A 23,616-nucleotide genomic window follows, 5' to 3' on the forward strand; every position below is an offset into this window, starting at 1 on the left:
TAATTTATAAATATTTTAATTGTCTTATAGTTTTTGAAAGGTAATTATGAAAATCTAATTCCATGACATATTTCCTGTTTATTAATATTTTTTAAGTTTTAAAACATCAATTTGACCTTAAATTTAAAATTAGGTAAAATAAATCTTTACATCTATTTTTTGTTTTTAGTTATAAAATAAAGTAAAAAATGATAACTTAATATAAAAAATTTAACCTAATAGTTATACATTAATAATTCTGATTTTTACTAATTACTACTGGAATTTGTAGAAAAATTTTATTTTAATCCATATATTGAGAAAATGCTTAAAAAGCTAAATAGTCAATTTGTAATGTATGGATCTCTATTAGTGATGCTGTGATGTATATGAAAGTGGAGCAAAGTCTTTTTCACCTTTAAAATTACAATGTTAATTTCTTATAGTTATAAATGAAAATAAAATCAAGTTATAAAAAATAATGAAAAATATCTTTTTAAAGATAAAGGAATATATTTTTTTTGAAATAAAATATCTAATATTTTATAATTTTGTTTATTTAAATATAAAAATAATAAACATTACTTATTATTTTTAATCAAATATTACATTTTATTTTTACGTAATAAGTATTTAAAATTAGGACTATTTAGTACTTATTATTTAATATTTACTAAATTACTAATTATATTATTCCTGTCATTGTAGAAAAGTTGTAACTTTGTATTTTCTCTATGTTTTGTATAGAGATCATCAAATTAAATCTATCAATATGTCACGTGATAGAGGAAATGAGAACTTACCTAGTGAGAATATTGGATGGCATTTTGGTACTGCGGTGGACAGTAATAGACATGTCATTATGTGTAAGTTATGTGGGAAGATAATTAAAGGGGGCATTACACGCTTGAAACAACACTTGGCACATAAAAAGGGTCAAGTAGCTGGATGCTCAAATGTGACCACACAAGAGAACAAATGATGAAACATCTACAACAGTATGCTGAGAAGAAAAGAGAAAAACAAAAAAAGGCAAGAAGAAGCAGAAGCCCAAATTAGAGGAGATTTTGAGAATTTGAGAGATGAAGAAGACTTGGAAGAAGAAAGTATGAGATTTGCTCGACAAGAAAGCATACGAACACAATAACAATGGGAAGAGAGACAAAGATTTTGAGCAAGAACAACTGGAGGGGGGGTAATATTTATGAAAGGGAGGTGGCTCTGGCAGTGGTGCTACCAGTGGTTTCAATAGAGCAGGAGTTCGATCTTATAGTGGTCGAGAAGCTGGAGGTAGTGGACGACAATGGATCAATCCTGATGCCCATGAAGTTAGACTAAAGGCAATGGATCCTATTTTAGAAAAGAAGCAAGAGTGCGAAACAACCAATCAACACTAAGTTACTGAAAGGTTTAACAAGTAAATTAGGAAAAGCAGTTGGAAAATTCCTAATTTATAATCGGATTCTAGCGAATGTAGTTGACTCTTCATTTATGCAGCCTATGTTTGATATTGCTGCAGAGGTTGGAAAGGGGGTGAAGGGTCCATTACTCTATGAGATATCTGAAATTTATTTGGAGTAAGAGTATCAAGAAATTAAAAATTATATAACTTCTTTTGTTGGAATTTGGAAGGAGAGAGGTGTAACACTTATGTGTGATTGTTGGTCAGGACCAACTAGAAAATACATTATAAACTTTTTAGTTTATTGCGATAGAGGCACCGTGTTTCATAAATCAGTTGATGCCTCTGATGTGCCAAGCAGAACAGCTGAATATTATTTCAGGTAATTTTCTAATTTTAATTGTATATGCAAATAGTATTATGAACTTGCATGTTTTTAATTAAATAGTAGTAATTATTGAATCTATAATTTCATTTCAGATTAATGGACGAAGTGGTTGAAGAAATTGGAGAGGCAAATGTTGTCCAAGTAATGACTGATAATGAAGCTGCAATGAAGGCAGGAGAAAAATTATTAATGCAAAAGAGGCCAAATCTCTATTGGACAGCATGTGCAGCTCATTGCATAGACCTTATTTTTGAAGATATTGGTAAAAAAAGTAACGTGAAGAAGGTGTTAGAAGATGCAAGAACAATAACCTCATTTATTTACAATCACACATGGACAGTGAATTTCATAAAGAAATTCACAAATAATAGAGAGTTACTTCGCCCTGCCATCACTTGATTTGCCACAAATTTCATTCCTTTGGAGACTATTGCCAGACATAAACAAGCATTAAGGGAAATGTTTACATCTAATGCTTGGAAAACTTCAAGATTTGGGATGGCAAAATCAGGCCAACATATGATTCAAAGAAAATTATCTTAGACAAAAAGTTTTGGCAAAAGGCCTCTGATATAATTAAAGTGTAAGAACCCTTGGTGAAAGTTCTGAAATTGGTTGATGGTGATGAAAAACCAACCATGGGCTTCATATACAAGGCAATTGATAGGGCGAAGTTGGTCATTCAAAAAATTGCCGGTTTTACAAAGACTATTGGAAAATTATTGACAACTGGTGGAGTTTTCAATTGCACCAAGATTTGCACGCTGCTGGTAAGTATAAATCAAATACAATTTCTTATTATTTTAACTTTTAAATTATGCATAGTTGCATTACAAAACTATTGATTAATATGTTTCTAAATTTAATTGTAGGGTATTTTTTGAACCCACAATTTCTTTATGGTGCCCCACCCTCTCCAGAAGTTGCTAGAGAAGTCATGGATGGGTTAAAAAAGTGATAACCAAGTTGGCACCCGATATAGATACTCAAATTCAGGCTATTAATCAAGTAAGTATTGGTTCCATAAAATTGAATAATGAATTGTTCTAGTATTCTGTAATACTTTCAAGAATAATTATTAATACATCTAATTAATTAATTATATTTCACAATCATCCTTTATTAGTTGTTGCTATATCGAGATAGGCAGGAGACTTTTGGAATCCCGTTGGCTCAGAGGGCAGTAAAACAAATAAATCCTGGTAAATATGGCTATATAACTAAATAATGGATGAATAACTCTATTTTCTCTATTTATGTTCAAATTTGACTTTTGAAATATAGCTATACTAACATAAAACTCTTTTTAATTATTCATACAGCTTAATGGTGGATTCATTATAGCTTGTGTGCTCCTGAGCTCCAAAGAATAGCAATCAGAGTTCTTAGCCAGACCACATCAGTTTCGAACTGTGAGCATAATTGGAGCACCTTTAGCCTCATCCATACGAAAACAAGAAATAGATTAAAGTACATGAGACTACAAAAACTTGTTTTCGTACATTACAACATGAGGTTAAAGTTAAGACGTACAATGAGAAGAAGCCAACGAGAAATTGAAGAGGGTTTCAATCCTATCAATTTGGACTATATTTTGGAAGAAGATGATCCTTTAAGTCAATGGTTAGAGGAGAGAGAGACACCATTACTCGACGGTCAGGATAATTCAAATTGGTTAAATGAAGAAGTTGGTGGTACTACAGAAGGAGGTGATCAACCACCAATAAACGCGCATGATGATTCAAGTTCAAACCCTAAACGTACACAAAGTGATGACAATCTTGTTTTGAGTCCACCAAGTGATGATGATGGTAATAGTGGTGCTGGAGCTGGGGTTGGGGTGGTGGTAGTGGTGGTGGTGGAGGCGGCGGTGCAGAATATAATTATGGATATGACACAGGGACATCATTTGTAAGGCATATACATCTTTCTGATCTTTATGGACTACATGACATACCTGAAAATTATGACTTGGGTATTCCTCCAAGAAACCAATCTTCACAACTTAGGAGAAGGAGTGCTCGTGGTGACCCTAGTGATTCTACTGAAGATTCATATGTTGTGGTTCGTAGTTTTAGCGACTTTAGTTTAGATAGTTCATCATCACAATCATATTGATTTCATCCAGCAAATCCACATTATGCATCTCGTGACTCACATTTTTATCCTAGTGGATTAAGAATCTCAGAATCTAGTGAGTCTTCTTCTACACACTACCCAGAGCCAGCCCCTGCCCCAACTTATAGACATTATTCAGGAGGATTTTCACCACCAGTACATTTTCAAAAGCAACAATGAAATGACGCAAACTTGGGTTTATTCAACTACGTATTTCCACAAGGATGGGGAGATAATTTCTCATCCCAATCTCAAGATACAGATGCAAATTATGAAGACCCTCCACGTCATTCTTTTTGGTGGTGACATGTGTTATGTTATAAATTTGTAGTATTGTATTCATGTATTTTCAACTATTTATTGATATTTGATATTAATCACTTTTTAAATTCATGTATTGAGTATTGAGTCTATTGATTCATTTTTAGTAATTTTTTGACTTTAATTAATTGATTCTTAAATTTCTACATCGATTTACTCATTAGAGTAATGTAAATTATAAAAAAAATATGTTTTTTTTTTAAACAGCGCACTAAAATTAATATAAAAATCATAATGCCTATTAAAAAGCATTTGTAGGTTGAATGAAAGCCTTCAAAATTCATTAAAAACTATGTATTAAGGGATTTCATGCTTATTTTTTATTTTGGGATGGTTGTGCATGTGTGAAAAAAATTCACGACCGTTACGCTCGCTTCCTGTTACATAACACCCACATCTCATGCGACCCGCGACACCCGCCGTTACGCGACGTTACCCGCGACCACGATTTCGAACCATGCCAGCACCAATATTACCATCATCATCACTTGGTGGACTCAAACCAAGATTGTCATCACTTTGTGTACGTTTAGGGTTTGAACTTGAATCATCATGCGCGTTTATTGGTGGTTGATCACCTCCTTCTGTAGTACCACCAACTTCTTCATTTAACCAATTTGAATTATCCTGACCGTCGAGTAATGGTGTCTCTCTCTCCTCTAACCATTGACTTAAAGGATCATCTTCTTCCAAAATATAGTCCAAATTGATAGGATTGAAACCCTCTTCAATTTCTCGTTGGCTTCTTCTCATTGTACGTCTTAACTTTAACCTCATGTTGTAATGTACGAAAACAAGTTTTTGTAGTCTCATGTACTTTAATCTATTTCTTGTTTTCGTATGGATGAGGCTAAAGGTGCTCCAATTATGCTCACAGTTCGAAACTGATGTGGTCTGGCTAAGAACTCTGATTGCTATTCTTTGGAGCTCAGGAGCACACAAGCTATAATGAATCCACCATTAAGCTGTATGAATAATTAAAAAGAGTTTTATGTTAGTATAGCTATATTTCAAAAGTCAAATTTGAACATAAATAGAGAAAATAGAGTTATTCATCCATTATTTAGTTATATAGCCATATTTACCAGGATTTATTTGTTTTACTGCCCTCTGAGCCAACGGGATTCCAAAAGCCTCCTGCCTATCTCGATATAGCAACAACTAATAAAGGATGATTGTGAAATATAATTAATTAATTAGATGTATTAATAATTATTCTTGAAAGTATTACAGAATACTAGAACAATTCATTATTCAATTTTATGGAACCAATACTTACTTGATTAATAGCCTGAATTGAGTATCTATATCGGGTGCCAACTTGGTTATCACTTTTTTAACCCATCCATGACTTCTCTAGCAACTTCTGGAGAGGGTGGGGCACCATAAAGAAATTGTGGGTTCAAAAAATACCCTACAATTAAATTTAGAAACATATTAATCAATAGTTTTGTAATGCAACTATGCATAATTTAAAAGTTAAAATAATAAGAAATTGTATTTGATTTATACTTACCAGCAGCGTGCAAATCTTGGTGCAATTGAAAACTCCACCAGTTGTCAATAATTTTCCAATAGTCTTTGTAAAACCGGCAATTTTTTGAATGACCAACTTCGCCCTATCAATTGCCTTGTATATGAAGCCCATTGTTGGTTTTTCATCACCATCAACCAATTTAAGAACTTTCACCAAGGGTTCTTACACTTTAATTATATCAGAGGCCTTTTGCCAAAACTCTTTGTCTAAGATAATTTTCTTTGAATCATATGCTGGCCTGATTTTGCCATCCCAAATCTTGAAGTTTTCCAAGCATCAGATGTAAACATTTCTCTTAATGCTTGTTTATGTCTGGCAATAGTCTCCAAAGGAATGAAATTTGTGGCAAATCAAGTGATGGCAGGGCGAAGTAACTCTCTATTATTTGTAAATTTCTTCATGAAATTCACTGTCCATGTGTGGTTGTAAATAAATGAGGTTATTGTTCTTGCATCTTCTAACACCTTCTTCACGTTACTTTTCTTACCAATATCTTCAAAAATAAGGTCTATGCAATGAGCTGCACATGCTGTCCAATAAAGATTTGGCCTCTTTTGCATTAATAATTTTTCTCCTGCCTTCATTGCAACTTCATTATCAGTCATTACTTGGACAACATTTGCCTCTCCAATTTCTTCAACCACTTCGTCCATTAATCTGAAATGAAATTATAGATTCAATAATTACTACTATTTAATTAAAAACATGCAAGTTCATAATACTATTTGCATATACAATTAAAATTAGAAAATTACCTGAAATAATATTCAGCTGTTCTACTTGGCACATCAGAGGCATCAACTGATTTATGAAACACGGTGCCTCTATCGCAATAAACTAAAAAGTTTATAATGTATTTTCTAGTTGGTCCTGACCAACAATCACACATAAGTGTTACACCTCTCTCCTTCCAAATTCCAACAAAAGAAGTTATATAATTTTTAATTTCTTGATACTCTTACTCCAAATAAATTTCAGATATCTCATAGAGTAATGGACCCTTCACCCCCTTTCCAACCTCTGCAGCAATATCAAACATAGGCTGCATAAATGAAGAGTCAACTACATTCGCTAGAATCCGATTATAAATTAGGAATTTTCCAACTGCTTTTCCTAATTTACTTGTTAAACCTTTCAGTAACTTAGTGTTGATTGGTTGTTTCGCACTCTTGCTTCTTTTCTAAAATAGGATCCATTGCCTTTAGTCTAACTTCATGGGCATCAGGATTGATCCATTGTCGTCCACTACCTCCAGCTTCTCGACCACTATAAGATCGAACTCCTGCTCTATTGAAACCACTGGTAGCACCACTGCCAGAGCCACCTCCCTTTCATAAATATTACCCCCCCTCCAGTTGTTCTTGCTCAAAATCTTTGTCTCTCTTCCCATTGTTGTTGTGTTCGTATGCTTTCTTATCGAGCAAATCTCATACTTTCTTCTTCCAAGTCTTTTTCATCGCTCAAATTCTCAAAATCTCCTCTAATTTGGGCTTCTGCTTCTTCTTGCCTTTTTTGTTTATCTCTTTTCTTCTCAGCATACTGCTGTATATGTTTCATCATTTGTTCTCTTACTTGTGTGGTCACATTTGAGCATCCAGCTACTTGACCCTTTTTATGTGTCAAGGGTTGTTTCAAGCGTGTAATGCCCCCTTTAATTATCTTCCCACATAACTTACACATAATAACATGTCTATTACCGTCCACCGCAGTACTAAAATGCCATCCAATATCCTCACTAGGTAAGTTCTCATTTCCTCTATCACGTGACATATTGATAGACTTAATTTGATGATTTCTACACAAAACATAGAGAAAATACAAAGTTACAACCTTTCTACAAAAATGACAGGAATAATATAATTAGTAATTTAGTAAATATTAAATAATAGTACTAAATAGTCCTTCTAATTTTAAATACTTATTACGTAAAAATAAAATATAATATTTGATTAAAAATAATAAGTAATGTTTATTATTTTTATATTTAAATAAACAAAATTATAAAATATTAGATATTTTATTACAAAAAATATATATTCCTTTATCTTTAAAAAGATATTTTCATTATTTTTTATAACTTGATTTTATTTTCATTTATATTATAAGAAATTAACATTATAATTTTAAAGGTGAAAAAAACTTTTGCTCTACTTTCATATACATCACAGCATCACTAATAGAGATTCATACATTACAAATTGACTATTTGACTTTTTAAGCATTTTCTCAGTATATGGATTAAAATAAAAATTTTCTACAAATTCCAGTAGTAATTAGTAAAAATCAGAATTATTAATGTATTAACTATTAGGTTAAACTTTTTTTTATTAAGTTATCAATTTTTACTTTATTTGATAACTAAAAACAAAAAATAGATCATGTAAAGATTTATTTTACCTAATTTTAAATTTAAGGTCAAAATGATGTTTTAACACTTAAAAAATATTAATAAACAGGAAATATGTGATGGAACTAGATTTTCATAATTACCTTTCAAAAAATATAAGACAATTAAAATATTTATAAATTAAGAAAATTTTATTTTACATAATTATTAATAATTTCTAATTTTTTACTCTATTAAATTACTCTTTTTTTTTTAATTCAATTTAACAAACATAATTTACAACAAAATATAATTTTAAAAAAAAAAAACATAATGATAAGACTTAGTGGCTAGTGCTGTGGGTGTTGAGTGTTGAGTGTTTCATACGCTGGGGAGTCGAGTGAGACCGAGAGAGGGGAGGGGACTCGGAGGAGCCTCGAAGGAGCGAAGGCTACGAAGCACGAACGGCAGCGATGACTCCAAGCTCCGAAGCTGAAATCGAGGGGCTGGCTAGTGGCGAGTGCGACGACTGGCGGAGGAAGGTGCTGACGGGCTATCGGCGAGTCGCAAAGGCAGCGGAGCTGCTGCAGACCTGTCGCCGGTGACTTGCCAAGCTACTGCAACTGCAAGTCTGCAGTTCCCGAGTCCTAGAAGGCTGCGAAGATGAATAGATCTGCTGAGTGTGCTCACTCTCAGGCTTCGAAGAAATGAAGTCTTCTTATTGCTTCGGGCAACAAATTTTCAAGGTAAGTTTTTTACATTCCATTTTACTCTTTGAATGTTAGACTTAGATTGAATGGCAGATGGGTGTGGGGAGAGGGGGAAAGCAGCGCTGCAGCCTGCAGCAGAAAGCCTTCATGGAATCTACAAGCTGTCGGCCATGTAACGGTCCATAACGGACCGTTATGACGTGTAACGTTGGGGTATCGGCCGTTACGTGCCGTTACGTCTCCATAACGGCCGTTACAGCTGTGAATTTTTTCCGAACCGCCTTATTGGCCCGTATCGGTTTCAGAGCCTTCGATTTCAATTACGTATCGGCCATTACACTACATAACGGCCGTTATTTAAAACCATGCTCCTAAGAGTCTGCAACGAACAACATTACTGACTTCACCAAGAAGTATCCTGCAAGCCCTGCATATATAACATGTTCTGGTCACAAAACTTCTTGAACAAAACCAACATACTTAGTCCCAATATCTGACCTAAGGATCTCTCTCCCAATCTAATTCTGCACCTCAACCACAAGTTAAAACTGTTAAACACCTCAGACTTGTGTCACATGAGATAAACCAAGATTTTTCGTGATACACCCACAAAAAGCATATGTCTACCCCGTGATGCTATCCTCACCGGTCCCCAAACATCTGAATACATGTAGTATGCTTTATCCGCATATGCCATAGAACATCCGACTCAGATTCTACAGCTGCAGCTCCACCTACAACCGTATTACCCTGCAGTGCATAGATAATTCCCGCTACCTTTTCTCCTTTCTTCACCATCGAGTCGCCTTCACACACTTTCATTTCTCCACCTTTAGACTTGTAACTTTATCCGTTACAATCTAAAGTGCCTAATGAAAATACATTCTTCCTTAGACCCGATACATGTCTTACATCACACAGGGTTCTCACAACACGATCATACATTTTGATTTTGACATTTCCTATACCAATTATTTTGCATGAAATATCATTTCCCATCAAAACTGAACCAATATTAATTGACGTGTAGGTATTGAACCATTTGCTATTTGTTGTCATATGATAAGAACATCTGATATCTAGGATCCAAGAATCATCTGTGAGGCGCTTAGAACCCGATGAAACACATAGCATATCACCATCACTACTCCTTGAGTCTCCTTCCACTACATTTGCAAATTTTGACAAACCCTGCTGATTTTCATCAATCCCTTTGTTCCACTTTGGACATTCCGAATTTATGTGCCCCTTTTTACTACACTTAAAAAACTTTGTCCTTCCTCTTCCCGGACTGCAACCGAGATCCACTCAGGGGCTTACGTCTTCCGCATTCGTGATTACTTTTCACCACAAGCCCTTCACCATGTGAAACTTCATCGTTGGCCATTTTTCTTTGATGAAAACCGAGCAATGCGTTTGTCACCTCTTCCATATTCAGGCTTTCTTTGCCCCATGTCGGAGTAATAACCAAGTTCTCATACATGTGAGACGCAGGTAGGGAATTTAATAGCATCAGCACCTTACTTCCTCATCAAATTTCACATCAACCCGCACTAAATAACTTATGATTTGATTGAATGCGTTGATGTGTTGGTTCAAATTCGAACCTTCCAACATCTTAAGCCAATATAACCTTTGCTTAAGAAAAAGTTTATTCGTAAGAAATTTAGATATATACCAACTTTCAAGCTTTCGCCAAACAGCCGCAGGAGAATCCTCTTCCATGACGTGATATAGAAGGTCATCAGCCAAACACAGCCTAATTGTTGCCACTGCCTTTGCTTCTAATTCCTTCCAATCTGCCTCATCCATGCCTTCCGGCTGAAAACCATACAAGACTTTTACATCCCTTACTACACAAACAAATCCTTCACCCTTCCATACCATAAACTGAAGTTCCCGGTTTCATCAAACTTGACATTGTCAAATTTCACAAACGAAGTACCGGATGTCATTACAACAAGTGCTCTAATACCAATTTGTTGTATAAAACATATTTGTACATGGGAATATCAATGCAGCAATCAATGATAAACCAAGAAAGAACACAACCACGCAGTATATATGAAAGAAAATAACCAGTGACACAAGGAATTACGTGGTTCGACAATGCTTACATCCACGGGAGCAATCAGCAAATAATTCTTATTATCTAGGGTCAAAGACACAACAACTTTGTTACAATCTTACAACAACACAAATACACCCAGAACAGTGCATATATAAAGTTCTCGAAGGCCTTCCCTCCAAAACCCCAAACCAAATTAACGTCCCTTTCAATTTGAAAATCTAAGCTGAATCCCCAAGTGAAACCGTCGACAGTTTCAGCCAAACTGTCGACAGAAAGATACCGAAAGCAAATTGCTCTCTAAAAAATTCAGTCAAACCGTCAATGGTTATAGCCAATCCGTCGACGGTTTCCTATTGCTCCTCAACACTTCGATTTTCCACTATGTCTTCTCCTTGTACATGCATCCCATCAAGTATATGAGTAATACATCACAACAATCCAAATGATTCCCGGACTCAATTGAAGACCTACCTTGATGCTAACAGATATACTCAGATGTATGGCTTGGACTATTCAGACACATTTTCCCCTATAGCCAAACTCATCACAATATGTTTGTTCATCTCCTTATCCACTTGTCATTGGCCTCTACACCAATTAGATGTGAAGAATGCTTTCCTACATGGTATTTTCAAGAAAAGGTCTATATGGAACAACCACCTGAGTTTGTTGCTCATGGGAGTTAGGCTTAGTGTATCGGCTCAAGAAGTCACTATATGGTTTAAAAAAGTCTCCGAGGACATGGTTTGCTTGCTTCAGTGTTGTAGTACTTGAGTTTGACCTCCAACAATGTCCAGTAGATCATTCAGTACTTTATCGTCATACCCCATCCAGATGGAATCTGCTTATAGTGTATATGGATGATACTGTGATTAATGATCAAGGTATTTATAGATAAAACATTTCCTGTAGACTAAGTTTCATGTAAAGGATTTGGGACCATTGAAGTACTTATTGGGTATAGAAGTATCGGGATCTCGTAAAGGAACTGTCTTGTCACAGACGAAGTATGTTCTTGATCTCTTAAATGAGATGTGCCTACCAAGATCCAAACCTATTGATATACCCATGGATTCCAATAGTAAGTTAGTGCCAAATATGGATGATTTGTTGCCTAACCAAGGATAGTACTAGAGATTTGCTCGAATAGATATATCCTTTGCAACAAGTGTTGTGAGTCAGTTTATCAATTCTCTGAGAACAAGTCACTAGGTGTAGTAATTCTCATTTTAAGATATCTCAAAGGTGCACAAGGGATAGGTCTCTTATATAAGATCAAGGTTACACTTGTATTAAGAGGATGTACAGATGCAAATTGGGACAAGTTGCCTTATGACCAAAAATCCACAACCAGGTATTATATCCTTGTCAATGGTAATTTAGTGTCTTGGAAAAGTAAGAAACAAACTGTGGTGGTCAAGTCAAGTTCTAAGTCAAAGTATAAGACTCTGGTGCAGACTACATGTGAACTTGTACGTTGAAAAAACTAGGTTTTCCACATTCTCAACCTAATTGATGCGTGATAATCGAGCAGCTATTCATATTGCCTCCAACGCGATCTTCCATGAGAGAACAAAGCACATTGAACTTGATTGCCACTTTATTCGGGAGAAACTTGTACAGAAGCTCACTACAACCACTCATATGAAGTCTAAGTTTCAGCTTACTGATTTGTCCACTAAAGCCCTGGGAGGTGCTCGTGTGAAATTCATTTAAAAACAAGCTAGGAGCATATGATATGTATGCTCCAACTTGATAGGGAGTGTTAATGGTTATTTAGTCATTTAGTTCCATTATTATTTTGTGTTAGAGTTATGTTAGTAAGCATAAGTTAGTAAGGCTATTATGGTCATTGGTATTGTACTTCAACAATAACAACAAAACCAAGCCTTAGTCCCACTAGGTGGGGTCGGCTATATGAATCTTTTTTCGCCAATTTATGCGATCATGAACCATTTCTTTTGATAGATTCAAGGATATTAAATCCATACTCACTATCTCCTCCCAAGTTATTTTAGGTCTATCCTTATTTTAGGCTATATGAATCTTTTTTCGCCAATTTATGCGATCATGAACCATTTCTTTTGATAGATTCAAGGATATTAAATCCATACTCACTATCTCCTCCCAAGTTATTTTAGGTCTATCCTTACCCCTTCTACTGCCTCTCATAGTAACTAAGTCACTCTTCCTTACAGGTGCACTATGTGGCCTACGTTGCAGGTGTCTATACCATCTGAGTCGTCCCTCCCTTCTCTTATCTTCTATAGGAGCTACACCTAACTTACCACGAATATGTTCATTCCTTAATTTATCTTTCAATGTTATACCACTCATCCATCTAAGCAATCTCATCTCGGCAACTTTTACTTTTTGGAAATTATGTTTCTTCATCGCCCAACATTTTGTTCCATATAGCATAGCTGGTCTTATAGCTGTCTTATAAAACTTCCCTTCCAATTTTAAGGGTATTCTATGATCACAGAGCACACTTGAAGTACTTCTCCATTTTACCCATCCTGCTTTAACTCTATGCATTACATCATCTTCAATTTCTCCTTCAACTTGAATAATAAATCCAAAGTATCGAAATCTACAAGTGTTATTTATTTCTTCATCATCAAGTTTAACTTTGTCTCCAATATTCCTCCTATTATTGCTAAAATTACATTTCATATATTTTGTCTTATTTCTACTTATCCTAAAGTCTCTAGATTCCAAAACTTCACTCCATAATTCTAACTAAGCCTCTACTCCGTCCCTAATTTCGTCAATTAATACAATATCATCTGCAAACAGCATACACCATGGAACCTCCTTTTGAATATTCTTAGTCAATTGGTCCATCACTAAAGCAAAAAGATAAGGACTCAAAGCAAATCCTTGATGTACACCTATGGTGATTGGAAATTCCCTAGTTTCTCCATCTATAGTCCTTACACTAGTCATTACTCCATCGTACATATCCTTAATGACATCAGTATACCTACTACATACACCCTTTTTTTTTTCTAAAACCCACCATAGAACTTCCCTAGGTATCCTATCATATGCTTTCTCAAGGTCAATAAATATCATATGCAAGTCCCTCTTCTTTTTCCTAAACTTTTCCATTAATCTTCTTAAAAGATAAATAGCTTCTATGGTAGATCTCTCGGGCATAAAACCAAATTGATTTTCTGAGACCTTCGTTTCTAACCTTAATCTTTGTTCAACTACCATTTCCCATAGTTTCATCGTATGACTCATAAGTTTAATTCCACGATAGTTATTACAATTTTGAATATCTCCTTTATTTTTTTATATAGGTATTAAAGTGTTTTTCCTCCATCCATCTGACATTTTCTTAGTTTTTATAATTGTATTAAATAAATTAGTTAACCATATAATTTCGTTATCACCTAAGCATTTCCAAACTTCAATTGGGATGTTATCTGGTCCCTTAGCTTTCCCATTTTTCATCTTTTTTAGTGCAAACTTAACTTTGTTAACTCTAATTTTGCAAATAAATCTCATATTTTTAGTCTTTTCCTCATTTGACAATTCTAAGTTTAAGCCTTCTATTTGGTTTTCATTAAACAACTTACTAAAGTAACTTCGCCATCTTTCTTAATGTCTTCGTCCTTAACCAAGACAATATCATCCTCACTTTTTATACATTTTACATTTCCTAAGTCCTTACTCTTCCTTTTTCTAACTTTAACAAGTTTAAATATATCTCTTTCCCCTTCTTTTGTACCTAATCTATCATACAAACTATTAAATGATCTATATTTTTGCCACATTTTATACCAAATTCTTTTTGTCTTTATGATTTTTTGTACATCTTTATCCCACCACCAACTCTTTTTGCTATTCGAGAATTTTCCCATTGATTCACCTAAAATCACTTTTGATATCTTTTTAATAAAGCTAGCTAATCTATTCCAAAGAGTATTTGTATCTATCCCATCCTCTATGGTCTAATCCCCATCTTTGATCATTTTATCTTTAAATTTTATTATATTTTCTCCTTTTAGGTTCCACTATCTAGTTCTCTTACATTGGTTTATTTTATCTTTTTTCTTCCATTTTTAATACATATATCTAACACTAAGTCTATGTTGTGTGGTTAGGCTTTCATCTAGAATAACTTTATAATCCTTGCATGATAAACGATCTACCCTCCTAGTTAAACAAAAATCTATTTGACTTCTATTTTGTCCATTTTTAAAGGTTATTAAGTGTTCTTCTCTCTTCTTAAAGCAAGTATTCATTATATTAAAATCATATGACATAGCGAAGTCTAAGATCATCTCCCTAGACTCATTTTTGTCCCCATATCCATATCCTCTATGTATCATCTCATAATTTTTATTATCTCTTCCAACATGTCCATTCAGATCTCCTCCTATAAATATTTTCTCAGTCCCTCGTATGCCTTGTATGATAATATCCATATCTTGCCAATATTGTCTCTTAAGATTTTCTGCTAAGCCGACTTGAGGAGCATAACCACTAATGATATTTATTATCTCTTGTCCTAATACCATCTTGATTTTTATAATTCTATCCCCTACTCAAGTTACATCCACAACACTATCTTTTAAGTTTTTGTCAATAATAATGCCTACTCCATTCTTATGTTTTTCTTTTCCAGTGTACCAAAGTTTAAATCCTGATTTATCAATTTCTCTAGTTTTCTCCCCCACCCACTGCAAATTATATTAATTCTTCTTCTGATCATTGTATCCACAATTTTCATGTCTTTACTCATAAGTGTCCCTATATTCCAAGTTGCTAATCTAATCCTAATTTCCTAAACTAACGTCTTTACCTGCCCACGTCCAAAATGAAGCAAGAACCCTCACATATTTGACACCGTACCCGGGCGCCAACACGGCGCATCGCTTCAAGGCGACAACCTAGCCCACCCTCGCCCGCTTTTCGCCACACCCAAGTCATTGGTATTGTACTTGAAATATATTATAAAGAGAAGAAGAATATTTCCTTGAAGCTCAGTCTTCCATTTTACACAATTATTAACAATTAAGTACAATTAAGTTAGATAAACATAGGCTAAAAGACCCTTCCAGTTTAAATTAAATACATATTACCAACGCAAGCCAAATTAGATATTTCATATGACAGGATATGGATCATATAACATGCTCGTGCTATAAAGTGATACCATATGTGAGTGTGTGTCTATGAATACACATGGAAAACACAAATGATCCAGCCCCTATTTCCAACTTTGACGATATCTATTCATATACATGTGCATAAAGCAAAAAAGATGACTGAGCCCCTATCACCAACTTTGACCAAGCCTATCTGTGGTCATATGGATTTATTAATAATAGTGATGAAAGCCTTATATATGCTTATGCATGCCGGTATTCTCTTATCTTTATTTATTTTTGATAGGCCAAACAAAAAGTTATATATAGACCAACCGTACATATATTAGAGTTTTTTTGGCCTAGAAAAATAATAAGACAAAACAATTATAATTTGTATTTTATTTTACGCACAAGAAAAAATTAAACAATGAAACACTAACCCGCAAATGGAGCTGGGACTAGAAGGACCAATTGATGTCTGAAACAATAAGTTGAATGGAAAGAGTTCTGAAAGAGGGTTTCTTGTATTAAGAGCCATGACACCAAATTCCTTTATTTTTGCACCCAACTCTTCCGTAGATAAACCATCTATCATGCCAAGTACATGTTTGAGTTCTTCTTCCATTACAATATTTTCATTTTGAGTCATGTTGAAGTGGTTATTGTTTTTGTTCTTCTTCTTATGTTGTACCATTTTATTGATGAAAATTCCAAGCAAGTCCTTTGCTCAATAGAAATTATTTCTATTTTTTTGGTCAATAACCATAAGATCTGTAAACTTATCAACATGGCCTGAAGCCTCCAAGACATTATCTTAAGTGACAGAAGTGCAATCAACCTCCAGCATATTTTCCTCAAGAACAAAGTGCTGAAAATCAAATAAATCAACATTAAGAAATTAACTGCTGATCATTCTTTTGAATATTTGAGGACAATAATATCAAATTAACATCATATCTAAAGAAGATACAGGAGAACATTAAGTTACCCGACGCCAAAGAGCAACAACATTAGACTTGATGGCACAACCTGGTGGGCCATAATCGTAAAAACCAACCAAATTGCCATAAATCTTGAAAGATGGAATGTAAAAGAATAGTCGTTTGAGGTGGTGGTTCAGTGCAGCTTGGTGGTGATCTCTGTCTGAAATGTGGCCCATGTTCACTCCAAGCTGATTACATGATGCAAAGCAACTTATTACTAGTGCCCACATCCATTAAACCCATTATCCCCTCATACATATAGATAATAGCAGCACCAATATGCACGGAATTTGATATAATACAAAAGATTTTCATAATAAAAAGATTAGTACATTTTAGTTGATAATCATCTTCATCTTTGTTTTTTGACATTCCACATTTTTTAAACTTCTTTATAAAATATCCCATGTTCAATCCATACTTCTCTAGTGTTCAATCCAACATCTAAATCAACAACCATAATCCAAACTAAACCAACGACCACAGAGAAATCAATCAAGTATTACCCAAAATAGTGACATGCATACCAAAACAAAAATCCATGTGCTTTTTTATCATACCTAAACACCAAGATCACTCACATAAACAAAAGAACATTCAAAATTGTATAGATGCAATTGAAAATCCAGCAACATAACCTCTTCACTTTTCTGGGGAGACCTTCCACATTTTTTGAACATGCAAAAATAATTTTAAAAATTATCTCCAAGACAAATAACAATACTAAATTTCATGCCTAAACTCAAAGGTCATAATCCTAATCAAATCAAGGATCACTAAACAATCAATCATGTCCAACCTATGCCATATATATCAAAATAAAGTCAGCATATTTGTTGATTAGATAAAAAAAAAAATCGTAATCACAAAGATCATATATGATTTCTTAATCACAAAAATCAACATTTATGGACAAAAGAACTCAGGAAAATTTAGATATCATTACAATATTTCCTTTCACATCTTTTAACTAGTAAAAATCAACATAAAGTCTATATACAAATTACCATATGCAATTTTTACATCTGAAACAAACAAATATAATTAATAAAGTATCAAACTCAAAAAAAAAAAATTCGGGCCCGTTTAGTTGTGGAAAACAATTCTCATTTTTAATTTTTAGTTGTGGTAAGAGTTTTTAGTTTTCTAAAAAATTTTAAATTTCCAAATTACTTTTTAGTTTTCTAAGATTCATATTAAGGTAGAAAATAAAGCGTCTGTATATTGTATAAAACAATTCCAGTTTTTATTTCTAGAATTAAAATAATTACAAAAGAGACAACTTATAATTCAATTTTCCAAAAACAATATGAGTTAGTGTTTGGAAGCATGCATCCTAGAGCTTGTATTTGAATCACTGTGGATTTGAAAGAAATTCAATACAACTTTATCCTATATTTTGCCTAAATACGCACAAATCTAAATCTAAGGTCCGAATTCCAAGTTTCCAAACGCACAATAAGCAAGGTTGCTAGAATTGGGACTCTTAAGTGGGGTCATTGAAGGGGTCTGAAGGATCAAATCGTAGAATCGGATCGAGAATCGTAAGATTATACTTTCAATGTAAAATAAATATTAAAAAATTATATATGTGGAACTTTATGACAAGTCTTATGACTAAAAGCTTGATTAGTAACTAAGTCAGTATAAGAAGTTAAAAATCCAAGAAAAAGTTCAAACAATAAAAAGAAAAAGAAGAAGAGCAAGAAAAAGAGGAAAAGTAGCATTAGGAAAACAGTGCCCACAGTTGAGTCTTTTCAAGAAGCAGATATGTTTTGAAGCATACCTCTGCAATCTCTGCTAGGCCTGCTGGCTTGGCTCTTTTCTTGGCTTATGCTGATCAAACAAGAAACAGTGTTGAAGAGGACTGAGGTGTTCTTGTCAAACACCAAAAAGGGAAGGGGACAAAGGACTGAATTATTCTCGAACACCAAGAACTCTGGTTGTCAAACACCAAAGAGCTGCAGATCAAACAGCAAGACTGCTGGCTACTGCTGATCGAACACCAGTCACTACATGGAGGGCTCTCTGGTTGTCAAACAAGAGAGGAATTAAGTTGCTGGGTTGCTAAACTTCAATAAGGAGTGTAGGACTGAGATGTCAAACTCCAGGGAAGTCAGGTGCAGATTCTACTGAATCTGTTCATTGATGGGAGGCGGAGAGCAATTTTGCCCCAGTTTTTGAAGACTTCAACCAAACATAAACTTTTGGGGCCTTTGGGCCAAGAAAAATACACATTAAGCCATATTATTGAAGCCCAAAAGGGGTAATTTAAAAAATTAAAAAATCCAACCCAGGTAACAAAAGTTGGATCCATACAATTCAACTTAAAGATTCTACAATTCCCATCCTACGATTCTACCACGATTCTACTTGATTCCTATTTTCATTGGAACTTGGATCGTTTGGGTATACCTGGATCATAGAATCATACAATTCTACAATCCAGATCGAGATTTTAGTAACAATGACAGTAAGAAATAAAAAATATACAAAAAAAATAGATAGATGTCTTCTAACTTCCTATATAAATCTAGAAAATTGGATAACAATGTGGCATTACTGGAATCATTTGAAAAATTAGAAATGAAAAATAAAACTAGTCCACAAGTGAATAGTGCCAAAACTTTTTATTGTTTTTCATTTTTATTCAAATGTTGTAAAACTAAAAAATTAACAAACTTTTTTTTTTTTGTAATTCTTAGGAAAACTAAAATTGGAAATGAAACTGTTTTGATCCTTGATCAAATGCTATATGGACTAAGCATTTAAAGAGACATGCTTTCATAGTTTGACTAGCTATTCAAAATAGAACAACACTGGAAAAGCTTGCAGCCTGTGGTAAATTAACAGATCAAGTGTGTATACTCTGCAAGCAAAGCCTAGGAACAAGGAACCATTTGTTCTTTCTTTCTATAACAATGCACATATAAAAAAGTGATAGTTCTGAATGTTCAAGGAGCTTTTATAGACTGAAATTCAAACTTGACCTGGCTATCAAAAATATGGGAGCTTCGAAATATGAAAAAGTCTGCAAACGTATTTGGGCTGTTGTAGTTCACCACTCTAGGAAAGCAAGAAATGCTTACATATATGAGAACATCAAGGTAATCACTGATGTCATTGGGTCGTCTTAAACATAAAATCCAAATGCTCAAGGATAAGAGGATGAAGTTCTTGATTGACTGATGAAATATTGATAGACAGAAGATCACTGCCATGGAATCCTGATTCTACGACAGATAAATCTAGTTGTAAGATTTACTGTGACTTTCAGCATTTGAGACTTCACTAGAATTTCTTGATGGGCTTCTTGTTCATTCCAAGTTGTACAACTGTATATGGCCATTTGGCTTTGTTATCCCAGCCGGAGCTAAGGTATGACTCTTATCTCTTGCTTAAAAAATAAAGTCTTCTGACAATTAAAAGGTAAATGCTTGCATGCACACATACACAATAACAAGACCAACTTTCAGCACAAGTACGTTTACGGAGGCGATGTACAATGGCTGAGAGAGAGAGAGAGAGAGGGACACAAACTCATCACCTTCAAAAAATTAAAAATGCAATATCAAGTCATCACAAAGGTAAAGAAATGTCCCCTTAAAAAAAGGTAAATAAGTATGACCAACAAAGTTAGACAAAATAAATTGGAGAAATGTGAAATAAAATACTGGGAGACAAGAAAAAAAATTAAGCAGATGCCCCTACTATAAAGTAATTCCAGCTCTTCCTTTGATCAAATTTCATTACATGCAAAAGACAAAAAATTTTGTTCCAATCCCTACCTAGAAAATTTTGAAATTTTTTTTTATGGGGTGACTGAGCAAAAGGTAACTCCAACTCTTCTTTCAGTCATACCTTTCCTGGCCTTAAACAAAGAATAAAAAAAAAATCAAAATGCCATGTCTTGTGGGCATAATGTAAGGGGATAAGAGGGGGAACAATGACCCTATATGTTAATCACGAGGTATGTGCATCCTTATATTTTCTCTGGGATTTCAGTCAAGGAAGAAGGTTCTCTAATTTAGAAACCCTTTCCTCAAACACAGGCAGCAGCAGCTATAAAGACTCCTCTGTTGCTCTCGTGGGTGGCCTCAAATTCTCTTGGCACACCCTTAGGTAGTGTTTGGGAGCATCAAGCATGGATTTCAGACCTCATAATTGGATTTCCGTAGATTTGAATGAAACTCAATATAATTTTATACTATGTTTTGTTCAAATCCACAAAAGTCCAAATCCAAGGCCTGAAACCCTCCCAAAGGCAAGGTTAGAGTTTAACACATTTCACACAAACGTCTAGAGTTCAACAAATTCCACCTCTACCGTTTCAAGTTCATCCACTATTGCCTTGAATGCCTTTATATACTTTGTCTTTTCCAACTGTGCAGTTGAGGCGTCCACTCATTGTGACCGACTTGTTCCCTATACCAACGGTAATGATCTTGACCCAGTGAGATATTGTCCATTTTAGCTCACGGTTGTACCTTGTAAAAACCGTCTCACAAGGTTGAAGGTACGCGTGTGACACGGGATCGTGAAACCATGCATTTCTGATCAAATATTTCATGGAGAGCTTTGCCAAATCTAGGTTTGAATCATGAATCAAAATTAGAATTTAGAATCCAACAGTAAGATTCTGCACAAATTTTTAGCTGAAATTTTGGCAACAAAGGAAAAATCCAATATCATGGGTCAATAAAAAACAAATGAAGGAGTTAAGAAAATTTGATCAATCAAGTGAAGTAATAAACATAAATAAATAAATGGCTGCACTGTTTAGGAAAGGAATAAAAATAAAATTAAGAACTGAACTTTATGTTTCAAAAAAAAAAAAACACACACACACACACACGCCCACTTTCCCCATTAATAGAGCACAGAATCAAAAGCTTATACACGTAGTTGAAACGAACAAAGACAGCGAAGTTCCATTATTTCAAGGCACCAAGTTAAACCCAAAATCTCAACTCGATCACGGCAAAGGAAAACCATTCTAAATCACTGAAGATTCAACAAAAATAGACTATAAGTTTAAGCAGGCTCAAATGACTCACCTGAGACAAAGAGGACAGAGGAATAGACAGGGTCAGACGGAGAGTTGGAATGCAGGTCGGCAACGACGGCGAGACCCGAGAGGCAGGGGGCAGAAGGCTGACAGATAACTGAGAGAGAGAGAGAGAGAGAGAGTTTTTTGGAGTTTTTTCCGTTTTAACTTTTTTTTAAAAAAATATATTAAATAATACTTCATTCTGGGAAGTATTTCCCAGAATAACCCTGACGTAATCTCGCTACTCCAAGTAGCGATATTTAACCAAATCTTGCTACTTGGAGTAGCGAGATTTTCCACGTGTCTATTTAAGAATTAGTTTTGTAAAAAAATATTATTTAATATCTATATTTTAAAAAATGATAAATAAGGAAAAAAACTCGGTTCCTTGTGCTATGGTGTTTTTTGGTTCGTTGGATGGATCGTCTCGGGTGGACAGCCCCAAAATAAGCAGAGTTGGATGGCCCACGTCAACTCAGATTTGTCAGTATCTTATTGGACAATATCAAATGGTTGACAGAGAGCTTAGTCTCTTTGGACGGCAGCAAATCCCAAGATGGGATTTAAAATTTTTTATAGAAATAATTACTAAATATGTATATATACATTATATTATTTTTATTACTTATTAGTATTTGTAGTTGATGGATGCTAGCAAAAATAGGATGGTAAGAAATAATGGCTATATGCAGGCTACTGTGCATGCTCTGCAGCAACTGTTCAAAATTCTAACCTGCAGATCACATCCATTAGACTGACATGCACAATAAAAATGTAATTCATCTTTTTAGTAATTCATTTCTTAAAAAGAAAAAGTTTCTTTAATAGGGAGGCTTAAGGGTGGTTATCGCTTGAGACTAATTAAGAAAGAGGAAGAGGAGGTCATCTGTAACACAATTCCTTAATCCCAATTTTAAGTCTTAGTTACTTTTAAAAATAAAACTAAAAAAATTAAATCTAATTTTGTTGATTTTAGCCTATTTTTTAAAAATATCTTTACTCATATTAATATTTAAATTAGAAGGATTCGACAGTTTCATTTATTAAGTCAAATGACAAAAATACTTATCATAAATAGTGCTGGATCTTAGGGATAATAATAATAATAATACAATTATAATTTTACAAAAAATTCATTAATATTGTATTGCTGCCCCCTTATGTTTTTGGATCCATTTAAATGTTTATTAAGATCAGGCAAGACAACAAAATTAAGAAGTGTATCCTCATTTCAAAATTGTTTCATATACTATTCAAAATTTTGAATTTAATATTTTTCATAACAAATTTGTATGATATCCCCCCCATAGTACAAGCATCAAGTTATCTTTTACTTTACAAGCCAAGAATTAATTAAAGTATTATACAATATATATTGGAAATTTTTTTTACCCTTTTTATAAAATATTAAAACTCAAATCCATCTCTAAATTTCAAAATTATGATTTATTTTAATTTCTCTTTTACCTACCTAACTCCTAATCTTTCAATTTTTCTTTTTTAAAAGATTCCATAATGATAATGATAAATTACAATAAGACACGTAAAAAGTGAATGCTTAATAAAAATAAGTTTAACAAAAACTATTGTTTAATAATTTTTTTTCGAGGGGATTTTAGAAATTAG

The 23,616-nt window shown here is 33.9% G+C and overlaps 1 pseudogene; it reads right to left on the reverse strand.

Moving 5' to 3' along the window:
• Positions 1–22,123, reverse strand: part of LOC131152120 (glycine--tRNA ligase, mitochondrial 1-like) — a 41,162-nt pseudogene extending 19,039 nt beyond the window's left edge.
• Positions 22,124–23,616: the final 1,493 nt, after the last annotated feature.

Source organism: Malania oleifera, chromosome 3 (genome assembly GCF_029873635.1).
Source record: "Malania oleifera isolate guangnan ecotype guangnan chromosome 3, ASM2987363v1, whole genome shotgun sequence".
Classification (NCBI taxonomy): Eukaryota; Viridiplantae; Streptophyta; class Magnoliopsida; order Santalales; family Ximeniaceae; genus Malania; species Malania oleifera.